Raw genomic sequence first — 23,079 nt, forward strand, 5'->3', positions numbered from 1 at the left:
CTCAACGGCTAATCCGCTGGTCACAAAACTTGGCAGACAGGTTGGTGGCACCCTATATTTACTAGAAATTTTAATCCGAAGACGTTTTGACCACCACTTCCCGAGTTATTAAGTCTGAATTTTTGGGTTCATCCAGGAGGTTGTTGAAAAGTCTGCACGGTCTTTACCCGTATTCTAGGGAGATAGGACATGAATTTTTGTGGGTAGGTTCAACTATGGAAGGACTTTTCATGACAATAATTAATTTTATCAACTTGACCACTCATTTTGGACGGGTGACCTTTGGATGATCTCAAGTGGTCAAATTTTTAGGTTTTTAGGAAAACTGGACTCATCGGCATGTAAAATTACAGTGACTTGCATGAAATGGTTTCAAAAATGAAATTACAATTGATCTTTGGTTTAGGGTTGAGTTTAGTTATTTATTCAATACATGATGCTTGCTAGGGATTGATTGCAGATAGTTGATTTAATAGCGGAAATAGAGGAATAAGAACTTTTCAGAGATGTTCATTGTTTACTAAGCAAACACTTATTCAAGTGCAGACATGTAAAGCGCATATATGAGATGAAGGGAAGCAAACAAAACCCTACGACAGAATCTGACAGCTTTCAAGTGAAAGTTGCAATTTTTACTTAATAGATCAATGTTTGTTTGCTTAAGATAAGAGCCTATTGATTGAGTATAGAATGGAGTGACACAAAAAAATTTAAGCAGACTTTTGAGATTTTTGGGAGAATTTTCGAAGTTTGGACACAAAAGAGATTTTTGCACAAGTGAGAAAAAGCAAAAAAGCAGTTGGTTTAGTGGGACTAAACTTTAATAGATAGTGTGAAAAAGCAAAGAAGAGATTGAGGCTTAGACTGATCTCTCAGTTTTGTAATTACAAATTTGTAATTACAAGACCAGTTGGGATAATGTGAGAGTTTTTGATTTAGTTTTTTTGTAAAGTGAATTGTGGATATTGTATTTATTATTATTTTAAACACTATTACAGATTGCCTTAAGTTTGTCCTTTACAATGATGTGCAATCAACTTGAATTGATAATACGAGCCCCATTGTGAAATAAGTTATTTCAAGACAATATAATTTGCAACAGCATACAAGAGTGAAGGAGGGGAAATAGCAGAGTAAAAAAAACGCTTGCATCACCAATTCAAACCCTTTAGTTTATCTCTATTTGATCAATCTTCTGAACGACTAAATCCACTCACTGTTGAGTCTAGCAGAAATTCAGAAGACGAGAGTGGCGCTCCTGGGTGGGCCTCGTTTCTTTGTTAATTTTTGCTGTGGATTATTTTCTGATTATTTGGAGAGCGTGCGATAGTTTTCGTCGGAGAAACTACTAAAAGCGCACCAAAAGTCGGCCTATTTTTGCGATTGGGGATGCCTTGTTTGATTATGTTAGGTTATCAATTAGTGAAGCATTTTCCTTCAACAGGCTACGAATTTTGGGAAGTTTGGCGTGAAAATTATTTGGGCACTGGCTAGAAGCTGGGATGGACTGATGAAGAGATGATGAAGTGGTTGCCTGAAAAATTGTGGGGGGGCCTTGATTGCAGTAAGTGATTTACCAAGAGGTTTTTGGTGGTCGACTCCAGGGAGCAAGCATGGACACTGACCGAGACGCTTTATCAGTTTGACACACGATTGTCTGACAATACAATTTTTTTGAGCGAAGCTAAAATTTGTTTTTTAGAGGGAAAGTGGAAGTAGGGCGGAATTCATTGAAACCAGTGATGCTGTGGATCAGAAAAGGCGACAGCAGTGTGTTTAAAGGCAAGCGGTTGATGCAAGTGGAAGCGTTGGTACTTTTTTAATCGATGAATTTTGGCAACCTGAAAAAAGTTCTGAATGGTTGGGCATTGGTTCAAGCTGTGGTGTATCAAGAAAAAGAGCTTTGATCAAAGAACTGTTCGGAGAAATGGAAGATACAAGAATTGCTGAGAGTGGTAATATAACATGAAATCTAGGTTACGGCGATGAAGTGCAAACCGGAACTGAGGTCGAGTGTACAGAGGAAGTTTGTGGTCAAATAAATCAAGAAATTTATAGAGCAGCGCTGGGAACAGTGGCATCAGAAAAGTTCCGACAGAAAAAAAATCATTGAGCGGAGTAATGAGTCTTGTGGACCAGATGAGCATCATGCTATGGTAAAACATTTTTTACTGTCACCGGAGTCTGAGGAGCTAAACGATGAACAGTTGGATGAATACTGTTTGTTTGAAGAGATTTCGGATGCAGATTTTTCCGATTTAGAGGAAATCAAGGTCTACGGTGCGAGAAGGGAGACACGTTTTCCGCGAGTTTGAAATCAGTAGCTTGCGACAATGTAACAACAATAGCGAGCAATTTTGGCGCTGGTGTCAAAGCTAGCAGAAACGTTATGTTGATAGCCCGGGGCTTGATGGAGCTAAAAACAAGAGATTTGGACCAGAGGTTCTGCAATACAGCCTAGGAGGGAGGACTCCAGCGGGTTTTTGAATGAAAATGAGCAGAAAGAGGAGAGAAGGATTGCATCGCAATTTCCGGAGATTTCAAGGCTGTTGTTGGAGAACTGATCGTTATGCAAGAAAGAGAGGTGGAGTCGTATGGAAGCATCTAGACAGCAGTCATGGCAGAATTGCAAGAAAAATGGCAGCTACAGTAGAAAAGGAGATGGACATCCATTCAAGCATCAGAGGAAGAAGGTTTTCATGTACAGATGCACGAGTGTATGACGAGAGGGACGTTGACAGCTAAGTTATTACAGCTGTTCAAACCAACTTTTGCCGATAGTACTTAACTTATTTAACTTGTTTTATCAAGACAATTTGATCAAGCACTATAGCTGTAGAAAAAAATTTCTTCAAAAAAAGACGATTTTGGGAAATGTGTAGTTTTGGTAGATCTATATTTAGATTTGTTTTTTACTTTATTGATTTTTGGGTTCCCGGGAAGATGTATGTCAGAGGCAATAGAGTTTGCTCAAAAATCAATGTTATAGGATTAGGTAAAATATGTTAGAATGTGAAAATCTGTTTCCAAATCTGATTTAATCAACCGCTATTCAATTTTTTTTGCAGTTAGTTCATATTAACCCGGAGCTAAAAAAAGTGGTTCACTTCACTAGGTCGACTATTGTTAAAGTACGCAGGAGTAAGTTAATCGGGTTATAGTAGAACGGCCTACAATTATTCGGGAGAATAATAATCTAGGAGGGAGGAGTGTAGAACGCAGGAAAATTTAATAACCAGATACTGCGATAAGATAGGTAAATTATGTTAGCTTAGACATGTTAAGTAGGAGTGTGATATAAGCGTTCTGTCTTAAAGGTTTATTGTTTTGAAGGCACCAGAGTGGCGAATTGAATGATATATCTTATACAAACAAATTCATGAACAAAAGAATTTCGAGCTGACGATATACTTCTTTTACTTAGCAAAAATTTATTTGTGCATCAGCCAAAGTTGAAATGAGTGATTTGAATTTAGACTGATGAACAAAAGCATATTGAGCTCTTGATATACTTCGTTTACTTAGCAAAGTTAAGGGGCATCAGGTCGAACTTGAAAAGAGTGATTTAAATTTAGAAGTGAACTAGAGGCCGAACATTCGAAGTTAACTATCTACTTTGAACAAAATTGGAATTTCAAATTGACGTAAAAAAAGTTCCATTTTGAATTTGCAAAATATTGGTCACCCTCTAACCTGGTACCTCTCATCTCTGTAAGTTATATTCATCATTGGACTCAGAAAAATTGTGGGCATGTTCCCTTAATGATTTTTTATGTAAAATAGGATGCGCGGCGGTTACACTTTTTGTTCTGAGTTTGTTAAGTAGAGTTTTCTGGATTGAGATGAAACAAAGGTGCTATTTTGAAGTGACAAAGATTAGGGGGTAGGAGAACTTGGTACCATGCGTCTCTTGAAATGATATTCAGCGTACGTTTACCAAATTTTTATGTCAGATACTTGCAATGGTCCTCTCAGGCTTGTATACCTTTTGGGCCAATCCGACCACATAACTCCAAGCTATTAACACCTGAAGTAGGGTGGTTTGAAGATTTTTGATTTTCTGAAGGAAAAAATAACCGTTTGAGTATGAGATGATCATGGAAAAGGATTAGGATAATTTTTTGGGTATTATTCTGTAAATAGGATGTTTTTGCCGGAAGATAGTTAGCACTTAAACTGAAATAATAAATTCTCTAAGGGTTGAAGTCGGACTGACCTGAAGTTTTGCCTGATAGACTAATTTGGGTACGAGGAATCCAATTTTGAGGTCAGATTTGACCCCAGATCAATCCCCACGGAACTACCGCGCGGGACGTTAAAATCGAATTGCTCGTGGAGTATTGTTAGCAGCCTTATGATTTTTGGAGGGTTAGTGCAAGGTTTCAAGCGCTTTTTTTGGTGCTATTTTAAACTTCCGGATACGACCGGAAGTTGGAAGTTCGGGATAACCCCTTTGCCGAAAACAGGAAATTAGCACTTTTGAGCGCCTGAATGGCTTTGAAGAGGTAATAATAGGATAACCTGAGACAGTAAGTGACAAGAATTCTCACCCCAGTCAATTTTGACAAACTCGGATATTTAGGGTTTTGGCAACCACGACTCTTTTAAAAAAATTTCAAATAAAATGACTCGCAACGGCTAATCCGCTGGTCACAAAACTTGGCAGACAGGTTGGTGGCACCCTATATTTACTAGAAATTTTAATCCGAAGACGATTTGACCACCACTTCCCGAGTTATTAAGACTGAATTTTTGGGTTCATCAGGCAGGTTGTTGAAAATTGTGCGCGGTCATTGCTCGGGTTCTAGTGGGAGATAGGCCAAGAAATCTTGTGAGTAGGTGCAGCTATGGAAAGACTTTCCATGACAATAAATATTTTTATCAACTTGACCCCTGATTCTGGCCGGGTGACATTTGGAGGACTTCATCAGGTCAAATTTTTAGGTTTTTAGGAAAATTGTACTCATCGGCATGTAAAATTACAGGGACATGCATGAAAGGGTTTCAAAATTGGAAATTACAATTGAACTTTGGTTTAAGGTTGAGTTTAGTTATTAATTCAACACATGATGCTTGCTAGGGATTTATTGCAGCTAGTTAATTTAATAGCGGAAATAGAGGAATAGGAACTTTTCAGAGTTTTTCAATGTTTACTAAGCGAGCACTTATTGACATGTCAAGTGCATATATGAGATGAAGGGAAGCGGGTTTGTTTACATAAGATTCCAAAGGTCTTGTACTTATGATAAGGAGAAAGTTGAACAATGGTTGGTAGCAGTTGAATAACTGAGCATAATTTGATATTGACTTGTTTGCATATCAAACAAAGCTTTCCTACAGAATGTGACAGATTTCAAGTGTAAGTTGTAATGTTTAGTAAGAGATCAACGTTTGCTCGCTTATGATAAGAGCGTATTGGTTGAGTATAAATGTATGTGACACAAAGAACTTTAAGCAATCTTTGGAGACTTTTGGGAGAACTTCAGTAGTTTGGACAAAAGAGAGATTTTCGCACAAGTGATAAAAGCAGTTGGTTTAGTGGGACTAAACGTCAAAGGATATGGTGAAGAGCAAAGAAGAGATTGAGATTGAGACTGAACTCTGGAAGTTTGTAATTGCAAAACCAGATGGAGTACTGTGAGAGTTTTTGATTTAGTTCATTTGGGAGTGAACCGTGGATATTGTTTTTTTTAATTACTGTTAAAAATTGCGTTTAGTTTGTCCTTTCCATTGATGTGCAAGTAATTCTCTCGCAGTTGTTATCCATATAAAAACAGTTGATATTACGACCCCATTGTAACTTTACTTTTTTCAAGGCAATCTAATTTGCAACAGCATACAAGAGTGGAGGAGGGGAAATAGCTGAGTAATAAAGTAACGCTTGCTTCACCAATTTAAAACCTTTGGTTTATTTCTATGTGAAAAATCTTCTGAGAAACAGAGTCCCCTCAGAGCCTAGCAGAAATTCAGAAGATGAGAATGACGATCCTGGTTGGGCCTCTTTTCTTTGTTACTTTTTGCTGTGGATTGTTTCCTGATTATTTGGAGAGCGAGCAATATTTTTCGTCGGATAAACTGTTGAGAGCGCACCAAAAGGTGACCTACATTTGCGATTTGGGTCGCCAATTGTTTGTTTATGTTAGTTTATCAATTGTGAATTGTTTTTTTTTCACCAGACTACGACGTTTGGGAAGTGTGGCGTGAACCTTATTTGAGGACTGGCTTGAAACTGAGATGGACGGAAGAAGAAATTATGAAGTGGTTGCCTACAAAATTGTGTGGGTGGGCCTTGAATGCAGTAAGTGACTTAGCGAGAGGTTTTTACGGTCGGTCGAGGCCAGGGAGCATGCATGGACACTTCGTTTGACACATGATTGTCTGACAATCCACTTTTTTTTGAGCAAAGCTACACTTTTTTTGTAGAAGGAAAGGTGGAATTCTATGAAACCAGTGACACTGTGGAGAAAAGCAGTTGGTTTAGTGGGACTAAACTTCAAAGGATATGGTGAAAAGCGAAAAAGAGATTGAGATTGAGATTGAACTCTGGAAGTTTGTAATTGCAAAACCAGTTGGAGTACTGTGAGAGTTTTTGATTTAGTTCAATTGGGACGAGAACCGAGGATATTGTTTTTTTTATTTTAATTACTGTTATAAATTCTCTTTAGTTTGTCCTTTCCAATGATGTGCAAGTAATTCTCTCGCAGTTGTTATCCATATACAAAGAGTTGATTTTACGACCCCATTGTGACTTTACATTTTTCAAGGCAATCTAATTTGCAAGAGCATACAAGACTGGAGGAGGGGAACTAGCTGAGTAACAAAGTAACGCTTGCTTCACCAATTCAAAACCTTTGGTTTATTTCTATGTGAAAAATCTTCTGAGAAATAGAGTCCCCTCAGAGCCTAGCAGAAATTCAGAAGATGAGAATGACGATCCTGGTTGGGCCTCTTTTCTTTGTTACTTTTTGCTGTGGATTATTTCCTGGTTATTTGCAGAGCGTGCAATATTTTTCGTCGGAGAAACTGTTGAGAGCGCACCAAAAGTTGACCTACATTTGCCATTTGGGTCGCCAATTGTTTGATTATGTTAGTTTAGCAATTAGTGAATTGTTTTTCTTTCACCAGGCTACGACATTTGGGAAGTGTGGCGTGAACATCATTTGAGCACTGGCTTGAAGCTGAGATGGACGGATGAAGAGATGATGAAGTGGTTGCCTACAAAATTGTGTGGTTGGGCCTTGAAAGCAGTAAGTGACTTAGCGAGAGGTTTTTAGCGGTCGGTCGAGGCCAGGGAGCAAGCATGGACACTTCGTTTGACACACGATTGTCTGACAATCCACTTTTTTTTGAGCGAAGCTACACTTTGTTTGTTAGAGGGAAAGGTGGAATTCTATGAAACCAGTGACACTGTGGAGAAAAGCAGTTGGTTTTTTGGGACTAAACTTCAAAGGACATGGTGAAAAGCAAAGAAGAGATTGAGATTGAGACTGAACTCTGGAAGTTTGTAATTGCAAAACCAGTTGGAGTACTGTGAGTGTTTTTGATTTAGTTCATTTGGGAAGAGAACCGTGGATATTGTTTTTTTTAATTACTGTTTTAAATTGCCTTTAGTTTGTCCTTTCCTTTGATGTGCAAGTAATTCTCTCGCAGTTGTTATCCATATAAAAAGAGTTGATATTACGACCCCATTGTGACTTTACATTTTTCAAGGCAATCTAATTTGCAACAGCAAACAAGAGTGGAGGAGGGGAAATAGCTGAGTAATAAAGTAACGCTTGCTTCACCAATTTAAAACCTTTGGTTTATTTCTATGTGAAAAATCTTCTGAGAAACAGAGTCCCCTCAGAGCCTAGCAGAAATTAAGAAGATGAGAATGACGATCCTGGTTGGGCCTCTTTTCTTTGTTACTTTTTGCTGTGGATAATTTCCTGATTATTTGCAGAGCGTGCAATATTTTTCGTCGGAGAAGCTGTTGAGAGAGCACCAAAAGTTGACCTACATTTGCCATTTGGGTCGCTTGATTATGTTAGTTTATCAATTAGTGAATTGTTTTTTTTTCACCAGGCTACGACATTTGGGAAGTGTGGCGTGAACATTATTTGAGCACTGGCTTGAAACTGAGATGAACGGATGAAGAGATGATGAAGTGGTTGCCTACAAAATTGTGTGGGTGGGCCTTGAAAGCAGTAAGTGACTTAGCGAGAGGTTTTTAGTGGTCGGTCGAGGCCAGGGAGCAAGCATGGACACTTCGTTTGACACACAATTGTCTGACAATCCACTTTTTTTTAGCGAAGCTACACTTTGTTTGTTAGAGGGAAAGATGGAATTCTATGAAACCAGTGACACTGTGGATCAGAGAGTGCGAGGGAAAAGTGGACTTCAATGAAACCAGTGACACTGTGGATCAGAGAATGCGACAGCAGTGTGCTCAAAGGCAGGTGTTGATACAAGTAAGAGCAATGACACTTCCTTAATGGATTAATATCGACAACCGGCAAAAATTCGTAGGGGTTTGGCATTGGATCCAGCTGTGGTGTATCAAGAAAAGAAGCTTCCATCAAAGATCTGCTTGGAGAAGTGGAAGATACAAAAATTGCTTAGAGTGGTAGTAGGATAAGAATTCCAGATTACGGCGATGAAGTGCATATTGGAACTGCAAATAAGGAAACTTATTGAGCAGCGCTAAGCGAATATGAGAACAGTGGAATCAGAAAAATTGAGTGGAGCCTTGGGTCTTGTGGACCAGATGAGCATCATGCTATGGAAAAAGATTGTGTACTGTCACTGGAGTCTGAGGAGCTAAGCGATGAACAGTCGGATGATGACTACTTGTTTTAAGATATTTCGGACACAGATTTTTCAGATGTAAAGGAACTGGAGGTCTACGATGCGACAAGTGAGACAAGTTTTCGCGAGTTTGAACTCAGTAGCATGCGACAATGTAACATCAATAACGAGCAATTTTGGCGGTGGTGTCAAAGCTAGCAGAAACGATATGTTGGGAGCAAGGGGCTTGATGAAGTTAAAGACAGGAGATTTGGACCAGAAGGTCTGCAATGCAGCACCCGTTGCTGATGAGACACAAATGTGTACAACTGAGCGCACTGTCGACTCTTTTGAAAATTGGACAAGTTCAGGAGTTATTGATCGGCAGTTGATATATGAAACACAGAAGGGTCAAAACGATAACGCGTCGGGTGACCGATATAATTTTGCACAGTTGGGAAAGGAGCTGGAGGAATGTCTGCGATCGGAATTGAATGAAAATCAGCTTATTGGTAACGTTTCCGTCGAACCAACGGATGAGCATCAAGGGGAAAGCGCTGGAATTGACAGAACAGGCAAATTAGATCAGAAGTCAACGGCTACAGTGTTGCACAGTTGGGTTCATGATGATCAGCAGCCTAGGAGGGAGGACTTTAGCGGGTTTTTGATGGAAGTTGAGCATAAAGTGGAGAGAAGGATTGCATCACGATTTCCGGAGATCGCAAGGCTGTTTCTTGATTACCGATCGTTGAGCCGGAAAGAGAGATGGAGTCGTTTGGAAGCATCAAGACAGCAGTCATGGCAGGGTTACAGGAGAAGTCGCAGCTACAGTAGAAGAAGAGGTGGTACATTCAATAAAACGTCAGAGGAAGATGGTTTTCAAGTACAGGTGCACGAGTGTAAGAAGAAAGGGACGTGGACCTGCTCGAAATGCTTTCAAAAGTGGAGATTACAATTGTCCTTTGGTATAGTGTTGAGTTTAGTTATTATTTCAGCACACGATTTTTGACATGGATTGATTGCAGCTAGTTAATTTGATAGCGGAAATAGAGGCAAAAGAAATTTTAAGAGTTTTTCAATGTTTACTGAGCAAACATTTATTCACATATCAAGTGCATTTATGAGATGAAAGGAAGTGGGTTTGTTTACATAAGATTCCAAAGGTCGTGTACTTAAGATAAGGAGAAAGTTGAACAATGGCTTGTAGCAGTTGAATAACACAGCATAGTTTGATGTTGATTTGTTTGCACAGCAACCAAAACCTTCCGACAGAATGACAGCTTTCAAGTGAAAGTTGCGTTTTTTACTTAAGAGATCAAAGTTTGTTTGCTTAAGATAAGAGCGTATTGATTGAGTATAAATTTAGGTGACACAAATAAATTTATCAGACATTGAAGGTTCTTGGGAGAGCTTCAGAAGTCTGGACACAAGAGAGATTGTCGCACAAGTGAGAAAAAACAGTTGGTTTAGTTGGATTAAAGTTTAAAAGTTTAGTTGGATTAAAGTTTGTGAAAAGCAAAGAGGAGATTGAGATTGAGACTGAACTCTGGAAGTTTGTAATTGCAAAACCAACTGGAATAATGTGAGAGTTTTTGATGTAGATCATTTGGGAAGAAAACCGTGGATATATTTTTTTAAAAATTTTAATTACTCTTATAAATTTCTTCAAGTTTGTCCTTTCCATTGATGTGCAAGTAATTTTCTTACAGTTGTTATCCACATAACTAAAATTGATATTGCGAGACCCATTGTGAATTAAATTTTTTCAGGAGATTCCAAAGGTCTTGTACTTATGATAAGGAGAAAGTTGAACAATGGTTGGTAGCAGTTGAATAACTGAGCATAATTTGAAATTGACTTGTTTGCATATCAAACAAAGCTTTCCTACAGAATGTGACAGATTTCACCTGTAAGTTGTAATGTTTAGTAAGAGATCAAGGTTTGTTCGCTTATGTTAAGAGCGTATTGGTTGAGTATAAATGTATGTAACACAGAGAACTTTAAGCAATCTTTGGAGACTTTTGGGAGAACTTCAGTAGTTTGGACACAAGAGAGATTTTCGCACAAGTGATAAAAGCAGTTGGTTTAGTGGGACTAAACGTCAAAGGATATGGTGAAAAGCAAAGAAGAGATTGAGATTGAGACTGAACTCTGGAAGTTTGTAATTGCAAAACCAGTTGGAGTACTGTGAGAGTTTTTGATTTAGTTCATTTGGGTAGTGAACCGTGGATATTGTTTTTTTTATTTTAATTACTGTTAAAAATTGCGTTTAGTTTGTCCTTTGCATTGATGTGCAAGTAATTCTCTCGCAGTTGTTATCCATATAAAAACAGTTGATATTACGACCCCATTGTAACTTTACTTTTTTCAAGGCAATCTAATTTGCGACAGCATACAAGAGAGGAGGAGGGGAAATAGTAGACCAACAAAGTACAGCTTGCGTCACCAATTCAAAACATTTGGTTTATTTCTATTTGATCAATCTTCTGGGCAACAGAGTCCCCTCAGAGCCTAGCAGAAATTCAGAAGATGAGAATGACGATCCTGGTTGGGCCTCTTTTCTTTGTTACTTTTTGCTGTGGATAATTTCCTGATTATATGCAGAGCGTGCAATATTTTGCGTCAGAGAAACTGTTGAGAGCGCACCAAAAGTTGACCTACATTTGCGCCATTTGGGTCGCCAATTGTTTGATTATGTTAGTTTATCAATTAGTGAATTGTTTTCCTTCACCAAGCTACGACGTTTGAGAAGTTTGGCGTGAACATTAATTGAGCCCTGGCTTGACGCTGGGATGGACGGAAGAGGAGATAATGAAGTGGTTGCCTACATAATTGTGTGGGTGGGACTTGAATTCAGTAAGTGATTTTCTGAGAGTTTGTTGGCAGTCGAGTCCAGGGAGCAAGCAAGGACACTGACCGAGAAGCCGCATCTGTTTGACACACGATTGTCTAACTATCCACTTCTTTTGAGCGAAGCTAAAATTTGTTTTTTAAAGGGAAAGCGGGAAGTAGGGCTGAATTCATTGAAACCAGTGATACTGTGGATCAGAGAACGCGACAGCAGTGTTGTCAAAGGCAGGTGGTTGATACAAGTAAAAGCTTGGCACTTCCTTAATGGATGAATTTCGGCAACCCGGCAAAAGTTCTGAAGGGTTTAGCATTGGGTCCAGCTGTGATGTATCAAGGAAAGGAGCTTTTTATCAAAGATGTGTTTATGTGTTTGGAGAAGTGGAAGATACAAAAAATGCTGAGAGTGGTAGTAGAATAAGAATTCGAGCTTACGGCAATGAAGTACAAACTGAAACTGAGTCGAGTTTACAGAGCAAAAATGTGGTCAAATAAATCAGAGAATTTATAGAGCAGTGCTAAGCAAATATGAGAAGAGTGGCATCAGAAAAACGGAGTAGTGAGTCTTGCGGACCAGATGACCATCATGCTATGGAAAAAGATTATGTAATGTCACCAGAGTCTTAGCAGCTAAGCGATGAAGAGTCGAATGATGACTATTTGTTTGAAGATATTTCGGATACAGATTTTTTGGATGTAGAAGAACTCGAGGTCTACGATGCGACAAGTGAGAAAAGTTTTCGGTGAGTTTGAACTCAGTAGCAAGCGACAATGTAACATCAATAACGAGCAATTTTGGCAGTGGTTTCAAAGCTAGCAGAAACGATATGTTAAGAGCCTGGGGCTTGATGAAGTTAAAGACAGATGGTTTGGACCAGAAGTTCTTCAATGCAACACATGTGGCTGATGAGACACAAATGTGTAAAACTGAGTGCACTGTCGACACTTTTGAATATTGCACAAGTTCAGGAGTTATTGATCGGCAGTTGGTATGTGAAACACAGAAGGGTCAAAAAGATAACGCATCGGTTGACCGGTGTAACTTTGCACAGTTGTGAAAGGAGCTGGAGGAATGTGTGCAATCGCAATTGAATGAAAATCAGCTTATTTGTAGTGTTGCGGTCGAACCAACGGATGAGCATCAAGGGCAAAACGCTGGAATTGGCAGAACAGGCAAATTAGATCAGAAGTCAATGGCTACAGTGTTGCACAGTTGGGTTCATGATGATCAGCAGCCTAGGAGGGAGGACTTCAGCGGGTTTTTGATGGACGTTGAGCATAAAGTGGAGAGAAGGATTGCATCGCGATTTCCGGAGATCGCAAGGCTGTTTCTTGATTACCAATCGTTGAGCCGGAAAGAGAGATGGAGTCGTTTGGAAGCATCAAGACAGCAGTCATGGCAGGGTTACAGGAGAAATGGCAGCTACAGTAGAAGAAGAGGTGGTGAATTCATTAAAGCATCAGAGGAAGAAGGTTTTCATGCACAGAGGGACATTGACAACTAAGTTGTTCAAGACCTTCTAACCATTTTTATCTAATTTTATTTTAATCTATGTTATCAGGACAAGCTGATCAAACACTATAGCCGTAGAAAAAAATTCTTCAAAAAAAGATGATTTAGGGAATGTGTAGTTTTGGTAGATCTATTTTTAGAGTTGTTTTTTACTTTAGTGATATGGGGGTTCCTGGGAAGATGTATGTCAGAAGCAATAGAGTTTGATCAAAAATCAGTGTTGATGAATTTAATAGAATTTGTTAAAATGTTAAAAATGTGTTTCCAAATCTGATTTAATCAACCGCTATTCAATTTTTTTGCAGTTAGTTCATATTAACCCGGAGCTAAAATGAAGTGGTTTACTTCACTAGGTCTACTATGGTTAAAGTACGTAGGAGTAAGTTAATTGGCTCAAGTTATTTGGGAGAACGGCTTGAAAATATTCGGGAGAATAATAATCTAGGAGGGAGGCGTGTAGAACGCAGGAAAAATTAATAACCAGATACTGCGATAATTTAGGCAATTTATGTTAACTTAGACAAGTTAAGTAGATGTTTGAATTAAGCGCTGTTTCATAAAGGGTTATTGTTTCGAAGACGCCAGAGGGTTCAGTTGTGCGATATATCTTAAACAAACAAACTGATGAAAAAAAGCATTTTATGCTCTCGATGTACTTCGTTTACTTAGCAAAGTTAAGGGGCATCAGGACGAAGTTGAAAAGAAAGATTTAAATTTAGAAGTGAGCTAGAGACCGAACAATTGAAGTGAACTATCTACTTTGAAAAAAATTGGAGTTTCAATTTGAAGTAAATAAAAGTTCCATTTTAAATTTGCAAAATATTGGTCACCCCCAAACCATGCACCTCTCATCTTTTTTAGTTATTTATCATTGGACTCTGAAAAATTGTGGGCCTTTTCCCCTAATGATTTTCCATATATAATAGGATGCGCGGTGGTTACACCTTTTTGATCTGAGTTTGTTAAGTAGAGTTTTGTTGATTGAGATGAAACAAGGGTGCTGTTTTGAAGTGACAAAGATTAGGGGATAGCAGAACTTGGTACCATGCATCTCTTGAAGTTATATTCAGCGGATTTTACGAAATTTGTATGTCAGGTACACGCAATGGTCTTCTCAGGCTGGTATACTTTTTGGACCAATCCGACCACACAACCACAAGCTATTGACACCGGAAGTAAGGTGATTTAAAGGTTTTCGGCTTTCAATGAAAAAAGACTGTTTGAGTATGACATAAGGCTAATTAAGGGTTGCATGGGATATTAAATTTAGAGTAATGTATGAGATGATAATAAAAAAGGGTTAGGATATCTAAGGATAACTAGAGTATTTTGCGGTAAAAAAGCTGTTTTTGCCGGAAGATAGTTAGCACTTAAATTGAAATAGTAAGTGCTTGACCTGATTGACCTGAAAATTGCGGGGTTGACCTGATTGACCTGAAATTATTCAATTTTGAGGTCAGATTTGACCCCAGATCAATCCCCACGGAACTACCGCGCGGTACGTAAAATTTGAATTGCTCGTTGAGTACTGGTGGGAGCCTTATGAATTTTGGAGGGTTAGTGTAACTTTTTAAGGGCTTTCTATTGGAGCTATTTTTAACTTCGGGTGCGACAAGAAGTCGTCGTTTCGGGATAACCCGAGTGACGCAAACCGGAAGTTGGCGTTTTTGAGCGGCCCAAAGGGGTTTGAAATGGTAAAAATTTGATAACCTTAGACAGATAGTGACAAAAATTCCCACCCCGGTCAGTTTTGACGAACTCGGATTTTTCGGTTTTTGGCACCCAAGACTCCTTAAAAATTTTCAAATTGCAAAGGAGCTGCAACTGCTAATCAGCAGGTCACCAAACTTGGCAGACAGGTTGGTGGCTCCATATATTTACTAGAAATTTTTCATCCAAAGACGTTTTGAACTCTACTTCCTGAGTTATTAAGTCTGAAGTTTTGGGGTCATCCGAGAGGTCGATGAAAACTGTGCGCGATCTTTACCCGTATTCTAGGGAGATAGGACATGAAGTTTTGTGGGTAGGTTCAACTATGAAAGAACTTTTCTCGACAATAATTAATTTTATCAACTTGACCACTCATTTTGGACGGGTGACCTTTGGATGACCACTAGAGGTCAAATTTTTGCTGTGAAAAGCAAAGAAGAGATTGTGATTGAGACTGAAATCTGGAAGTTCGGAATTGCAAAATCATTTGAGATACTGTGAGAGTTTTTGATTTAGTTCATTTGGGAAGTGAACCATGGATATTGATTTATTATAATTTTAATTACTATTATAAATTGCCTTAGGTTTGTCCTTTCCATTGATGAGCAATTTCTTACAGTTGTTTCTTACAGTTGTCTCCAATTTTCTTACAGTTGTTATCCATATAACTCGAATGGATATTACCGCCCCATTGTGAATTAACTTATTTCAAGGCAATCTAATTTGCAACGGTATACAAGAGTGGAGGAGGGGAAATAGCAGAGTAACAAACTAACGCTTGCTTCACCAATACAAAACCTTAGGTTTATTTCTATTTGATCGATCTTCTGGGTGGTTGCGTCCCCTCACTTTTTAGCCTAGCAGAAGTTCAGACGACGATATATGTTTATTGCATTTTCTGGCATTGCCATCTTTCCTCTTTTTGAAACAATAATAATAATAATCATAATATTCGATTTTAACATGTATGAGCTGTATTTGAGATGCAGGTTTTTTTACGAGAAATTGCAAAAATTAGATAATTTGGAGGAATTTCAAGGTCAGGTTGCTGTGTATCATTTACTCTAAAACCGACCGTAACTATTTGATTAACTGAGCTTCAGAAATGTGCAGCGCTTGCAAACAGGTGTTAAATATTTCAAAAATCAGCCTCTATTTGATATTTCATTAAATTCATTCCACTGCACTTTTTTAATTGAAAAATTTAAATATAATTATTCTGACAAAAAGTGAATAAAATACAGTTATTTATGTGGTCCATAAAACCTATGGCTTCGTTTGCTAGCCTCTAAAAATCTCAGCCCTAGTTCCAAAAAAGAACCATTCATAAAACTTCTCGAAAGTGTTACAAGGGAGGTCAATACTCTAAACTTTTTATCACAAAGCGAAAGAATTGCTGTTTTTCTTTTCTTGCCAACCGCAGACAAAAAATAAAGCTTAATGGCTTGTTCTCTGATTGTGAAATTGTGAATCACGATGTGCCACAGGGTACTGTTTTAGGACCACACATTTTTCTTTTATTTCTGAACGATATCTCATCTAATAAAAACACAACGGAAAAACTAACCCAATTCGAAGATGACACAGAAAAATAGTAATGTCTGTTGTGGACAGAAAAATAAATTACATGGAAATTTTACAAAAACCAGAAGAATATGTAGAGATGAACAAACTATCTTTGAGCACAAACAAAACCGAATTATTAATTTTCTCCCGGGTTAATTTTGATTTCGGATCTATCTTTTACAAAAACGAAGCTCTCAAAAATAAAAAAAAGTTGCATATATCTTGGTATTCAAATTGACAGGAATCTTAGTTTCCATGAGCAGCTGAATGAAACTTGAAAAAAGACGGCTCATGCCTAATAAGACAACAAATTTCCCTGAACGCGCGCATTCCTTTTCCAAAATCACTTGTGCTTTCACACTTATCATTTTCGGCAATCATTTTTTTTTTACAATTTATCCGCAAAAAAACTAAAACGCCTTAACCGACAGATTAACTGGTGTATAAAGGTGTGCTTTCTACGCAAAAAGTATGATAAAGCGAGAGATCTGCTAATCCAGACAAAGACCCTACCAGCTGAGCTAATAATAGCAAAATTATCGCTAATCAAATTTCATTATGATATAGCCGGGCCAGAAATTTCTTAGATTTTCACGGGTATCTGAGTCTTCACCAAATTACTGAGTCTTCAAGAAAGCAATTCAAAGTTAGACAGGATGTCAAACCAGCTTTGGAATGAATTCGATTGTTCGGTTAATGGGTACAATTGTCAATGGGTACAAAAACGGAATAAGTTACCACAGTGGCTTCAGTTGGCACAAAATGAAAACGTTTTTAAGAAAACGTTGAATGATTTCCTGCTCTCACAACATGAAAAATTCCTTTGAATAGTAACGTAGGAGCCTTCAGAAGTCTTTTTTGTTTTTAGGAAGAAAACAATTGGAAGAAAATTTTATAACGTGGTTCTTTAAGAAATTGATTGATGTTTATTATTATATTTTGTTAGAACGATTTGAAGTATTTTTTGTTTCAGGTATATTTAACCGAATGGTTAAAATTTTAATTTACTTGTTGTTAAAAAGTTTACTTGTTGTTAAAAAATAAAGAGCTCATATTCAAACATTTTGACTCTTTTTTACCTTCATCTTCACATGGAAAATTGAGGTTAAGTGTTGGCGTGATCACTTGTGGACAGGTTTCAACACAAATTGATCCAATGATATCCGCAGGGTTTACTATGTCCCTATTTGCTGTCTGTAGACTCTTCGGCAAAAAACCACCGACAGTTTTCGCAAGAGTTTTTTGGAAAGAGCGAGAGCTCCGCGCTTTTATAACACATCTCTTTTGCTCTATGAGTGTAATAAAATCACTGCCTAAAGTGTGTTTCAAGCAAAGAAGGAAAGCTTTTTTATCTATGACTCTGAGTTCAAGGCTTCTCCAAAAGTTTGTAGTTTTTGTTTAATATATATTAAATACGCATCACATATATTAAACATTCTTAAATATGTTTAATAACGTGTATTGTTTTGCAATTTCGGTCGCCTGCTCTATAGATTTTATTTCTCTCATTTTTTCTTGAAAACTTTGGTTTTTTGCGTTGTTTGAAACGCAATAATTTGAAAAAAAATTAGAAAAATTGGAGCAAAAAGATGTATAACCTGTTTCCTCATAAATAATTCACTTTTTATTATCGTTGCAGAAAATTAGCAATCGTTTAAAAAATTTATATCAACACATTTTTTGTAACCTAAAATTGCTCTCTTGTTCATTAAGAAAAAGGAACACAAATACAACGTTTACGAACTAAAATTGCTCTAAGCAGTCTGGTCTCTAGAACACATTAATTATTACCGATACAAAAAAAATTGAGCTTTGCCAACTATTTTGGTTGCCATCGTCAATTGACAAGCACAAATTCCATTGGTCAAAGAGAAAAGTTATTTAATAAATTTAATCGACTCATTCATCTTTATATTTAATCGAGAAAAATTCATCCTATCAGAAAGTGAGAAAATTGTTCTAATAGATTGAAACCAAAATTCACAGAAAGAACAGCTTAAATATTACCAACATTTTCCGCCCTTTTTCGCTATAAGCAAAATTTTACAATTTTTTCTTAAATTTCAGGCAATTTAAATAACAATATCAACTCCCATTCATTAGCTCAAAATCGTATTGAAAGTTTAGTCTGAGCAAGGAATCAACTGCAAAGCTACATTTAGCCCGATAGCAGTTAATTAACATAGCGTCCTTAAAAAATGAATGAAAACATGAGCAAAATGGACCTACTTAACGCCTCATTTTGTCCAAGTGGACATCATAATTCTTGCCCATAATTTTTTATAACAAATGAGACTCAAGCAATCCTGATCTCAGAAATTTGAGAAGGCTATGGTTTACCTTTTGATACCAGAATCTGCACAGAGAGTTTCCACAAAAATGCAGAGGCTTGATAAACTCCCCAGTTTACAAAACGTGCTCGACAAAATTTTTCTTGTGAAAACCATCAAAAACAGTACCACAGGGCGAAAATCAGATATTTGTTTGAATAAAAAGATTGGATTACATTAAAAATTTACCTCGATATTGGTTTACTCTTTGCAAAGATCTATCGTTAAACAAAAATTGATGCATCTTTTCTCATGCAATGTTATAACCCTACCCAATTAAATCATTACTTCTTAATTTAGTCTACCACTCACCTCCCGGACAAGCAGGAGTGGCGTTTTCGGTAGAACCTACTTGATTTTCAAAAAAAAAACAATGGGATATTCTCTTAATGGCAGAAGATATTACCGTGTGTACAAAAGTAGGTAAAGAATACTTTTAGCTTCAATTCCCAAAAAACACACTCAAAAATTACTATCATTTTTTTATCCGAAAACAAAAAAAACATTTGGACTTTGCAGCTCCTATCCCAAGATACCCAAGATATCCACAGGCAGAAGTTTTTCATTATTGCGATGCAAGAACAGCATTAGATTTTATTAAAAAACGCCATGGTTTGCAAGATTAGTCAGTTTTGGTCAAACTCAAGATTTTAAATCAAAAATGGTCGAATGAATTTGACAAGAAAGAAGTATCAATTTTATGATAGCACCAGCTGGAGACTCTAGAAGCCCAGGTTTGCTCGAACGCCATTCAAAGAATCAACATTTAACGGCGACTAGCCCTCTTTTTAACTGAGATGAAAAATTGCCTAAAGATCACTAGCTGAAAAATTGTCTGAGACCATTGAGAATTCAATACCTATTGATATTACCAATATGTCACATATATCAAGCCGTTCTAACCTCTGTTTGGCTGGCTACCCAACACGCAACTACCAGTTTTAATTTTGCACCATGCAATTAAACAAATAAAGAACCTTCCATTTAGACAAGCTACTAATGAAGCGGACCCTAGCTGGAACAGGTATCCAAATTGAATAAGAACTCTAATTCGGAAGCATAATTGGACGCTCAGTACCGCACGCTTTTCATCTTTGCCACGAAAAGATCGAATACAAATTTTTTCACAGCTCGACCCAACATAAAAAGAGGCAGCAATTGTGCAAACATAAATTACTTCATCAAAAAGGAGTCAGTAAAAATTGCACTTGTCTAGCGTTTTGATTAACACAGACATCAAAGACGCATTTGATAATAGACATTTGATAATAGAGGTCGAAAATTTAGTATCCACTTCATCGAATGCTCGTCAAAAAAGGAACATCTGCAGCAAAACGACATTATCCCCATTAAAAAAGCAGCACAAACAAAGAACGCCGCGAAAAAAATCAACAGCAATTGAAAAAAGCGCCTAATCAGACAAAGACTTGAAACCTTCCGCTTGACGACCCCAAATGGATCACATATGGAGCTACTAGTCCAAATTGATCACACATCGCTGGAGAGCCCATCTATACAATCTCACGCGGAACCAAACCCCATATCACTTCGAGCACATCGCAAATCCATAATGAAATTTACAACTAGTGTCGAATATTTCTGGAGACTGTTATTATAAAAGCAAAGAAAACTATTATTATAAAAGCTATTAATAAAAAAGCTCATAATGTAGAGTCATTATATATCTATAGTTGTAAAGTTAACTTTCGTTGAACTGTACACTCTAGAGACAGATCGTGTCTGGCTTTATTGTTCATTGTGAGATCACAAACAATAAATTATGAGATCACCAACAAAAATTAGAGCCCTTAAACCAATCTTATCAGTTGCATTTTTAGCTTTTTCGTTAATTACAATTATTTATATTGTTATTACTATTATTGTTAGTGTTATTATTATTATTTATATTATCATTTTTATTATTATTATTATTATTATTATTATTGTTATTATTATTATTATTACTATTATTATTATTATTATTATTATTATTATTATTATTATTATTATTATTATTATTATTATTATTATTATTATTATTATTATTATTATTATTATTATTGTTATGTCGGAATTCCAAAAGGAACACCAAAGATTGACTTAGTAACCAAACATTCATTCCCTAGGGATTGTTAACCAAGCATTTGAACCTATTACTATAAACACTTCTAAACTATATGCTACTACATTAATCATACGTTGTTGTTGCTCATTTATAGTTCAGTTCTTCGGAACATTATGTACTCTTTAGTTAAAAGGTATTGTCTGGTAACTAAATAAAGTTCAGTCTAAACTTCGCCGCTTCATAAAAACGCGCGTGACAAGCAAAAAGAATCAGTTCAAGTTCAGTTGCAAATAAATCGAGAAACCTCGAAATTGAGTATTTAACCGCCATTGTTTTTCCCCAGGGACCAGCATAACATGGCGCAGTCTCTAAAATCCCCCGTTGGTGCCCCCTTATATTGGGAATCAGGCGCCAACCCCCCTCAAGAGTGGCCATCATGGCTGTCCACGTTTAAACTGGCAGTCATGGCGAAAGAAAATCTCCATGTTGATCAATTCTTAAGACTAAAGCCCACGGCTGCGGACCTCTTTTACCCTACAGTCCCCTCGTATGAAGATGTAATCGAAGGAGCGAACGAAGAAGAAACTCGCAAACGACAAGTTAGAAACGAGAGACGACGAGTAGACTGGGAGAACGAGTGTCGAGCAATCCGCAATCGAGGACCTGGGACGACGCAGACATCAAGGTCAAGAGCCTTGTATATCTATCGCTCGGAACAGAAGCTAGCCGAATTTATCACCAGCGTAACCTCCATACACGAATCGATAGATATTCCACAAACGAGCTCATCTACGAATTAGGGGTAACATTCACAAGACCAAGAAACATAACGTTTGATCGCTTTCAGTTGATTACAGTACAACAAAATTCCAATAAAAACTTGAAAACTTTCTTTAGCAGGTTACGCGAACTCGGGTCGAAAGCAGCCCTAGGGAACGTCGATGAAGATCTAATCAAAGACTTCTTCATTGCAAAAATGAACAACTTCGCCATCCAAATGGAGCTGCTCTCCGAGGTGCGCACACCCGACCAGGTATTAAAATTCGCCCTCTCACGAGAGAGAGGCCAAGAAAACCAGAAGGAGAACCTTCGAGCAAATCCATCCAACTGGAACCAAGTAATCGCAACGACACAGCAAACAAACAGCACCCAAACGCGACCACAAACGAACACACAACGACAACAACAAATACAAGACATACAACCATGCTGGAGATGTGGAGCACCATTCACACAAGGACATAACATTAACTGCCCAGCCAAAAGAGCTCAATGTAACATCTGTAAAAACATGGGACATTTTGCAAAACTATGTCAATCAAAGATGTCAGAACGTCCCAGACAGAGACCACCACAACGAACACCACAACAATCATACAATCAATCCCCAGGGAACAACCAAACAAGACGTGTTCGACATGTGACGGAACAAAGTCAGGACATAATTCAAGCAACGACAGAGGACGAAAATGAATCAATAGACCCAAAAGCAACACTTTATCTAAAAGAACTCACTGAAGACTGGGCAAACATCAACCTGGTAATACCAAAATCATACCGACCAGTAAGAAATATCATCGTAAGCAAAACACAAAACGTTGAAATATGGATCCAAACAACATGCAACAACTCAGAAAAAATTGCTTGGCTCGCAGATACTGGATCGCGCCGAAGCTTTATCAACCAATCCACGGCAAAGAAACTTATGTCAAACAACCCGAACATCAAAATAGAAAGATACAACGAATATAAACGATATAGATGTTTCAACAACAAAGAGATAAAAATCAAAGACGTAATCCATATGGATATCACATCCGGGAATTGGATCGCAAAGAAATGTCAGATACTCATAGTGGAACAAAACACTACAAATCTGATGGGACGAGACATGCTGCCAAAACTGGGCATAAGCCTACAACAAACAAAACAACAAGGTAGGCAAATACACCATATTTCAGATATCCAAACCAAAAAAACATTACCAAATGGATATTCAAAAAATATCCACACTTATGTACAGGTCTAGGCAGATCCAAAAATCACATAGCAAAGTCATTATTCCGGGAGAACCACAACCCCAATCAACAAAAAGGAAGAAGGGTCCCCTTACACCTACTCGAAAAAGTAGAAAAAGAATTAGACAAACTGATACACGATAAAAAATAATTCGATTAGAAAAATGCCCTGACGACGTCTACATAAGCCCGGTGGTAATTACAGTAAAAAAGGACAAATCCGTAAAATTAGCACTTGACTCAAAGAAACTAAACAAAGCAATA

This window comes from Convolutriloba macropyga, chromosome 3 (genome assembly GCF_964194025.1).
Source record: "Convolutriloba macropyga chromosome 3, txConMacr16.3, whole genome shotgun sequence".
In the NCBI taxonomy this organism is placed as follows: Eukaryota; Metazoa; Xenacoelomorpha; order Acoela; family Convolutidae; genus Convolutriloba; species Convolutriloba macropyga.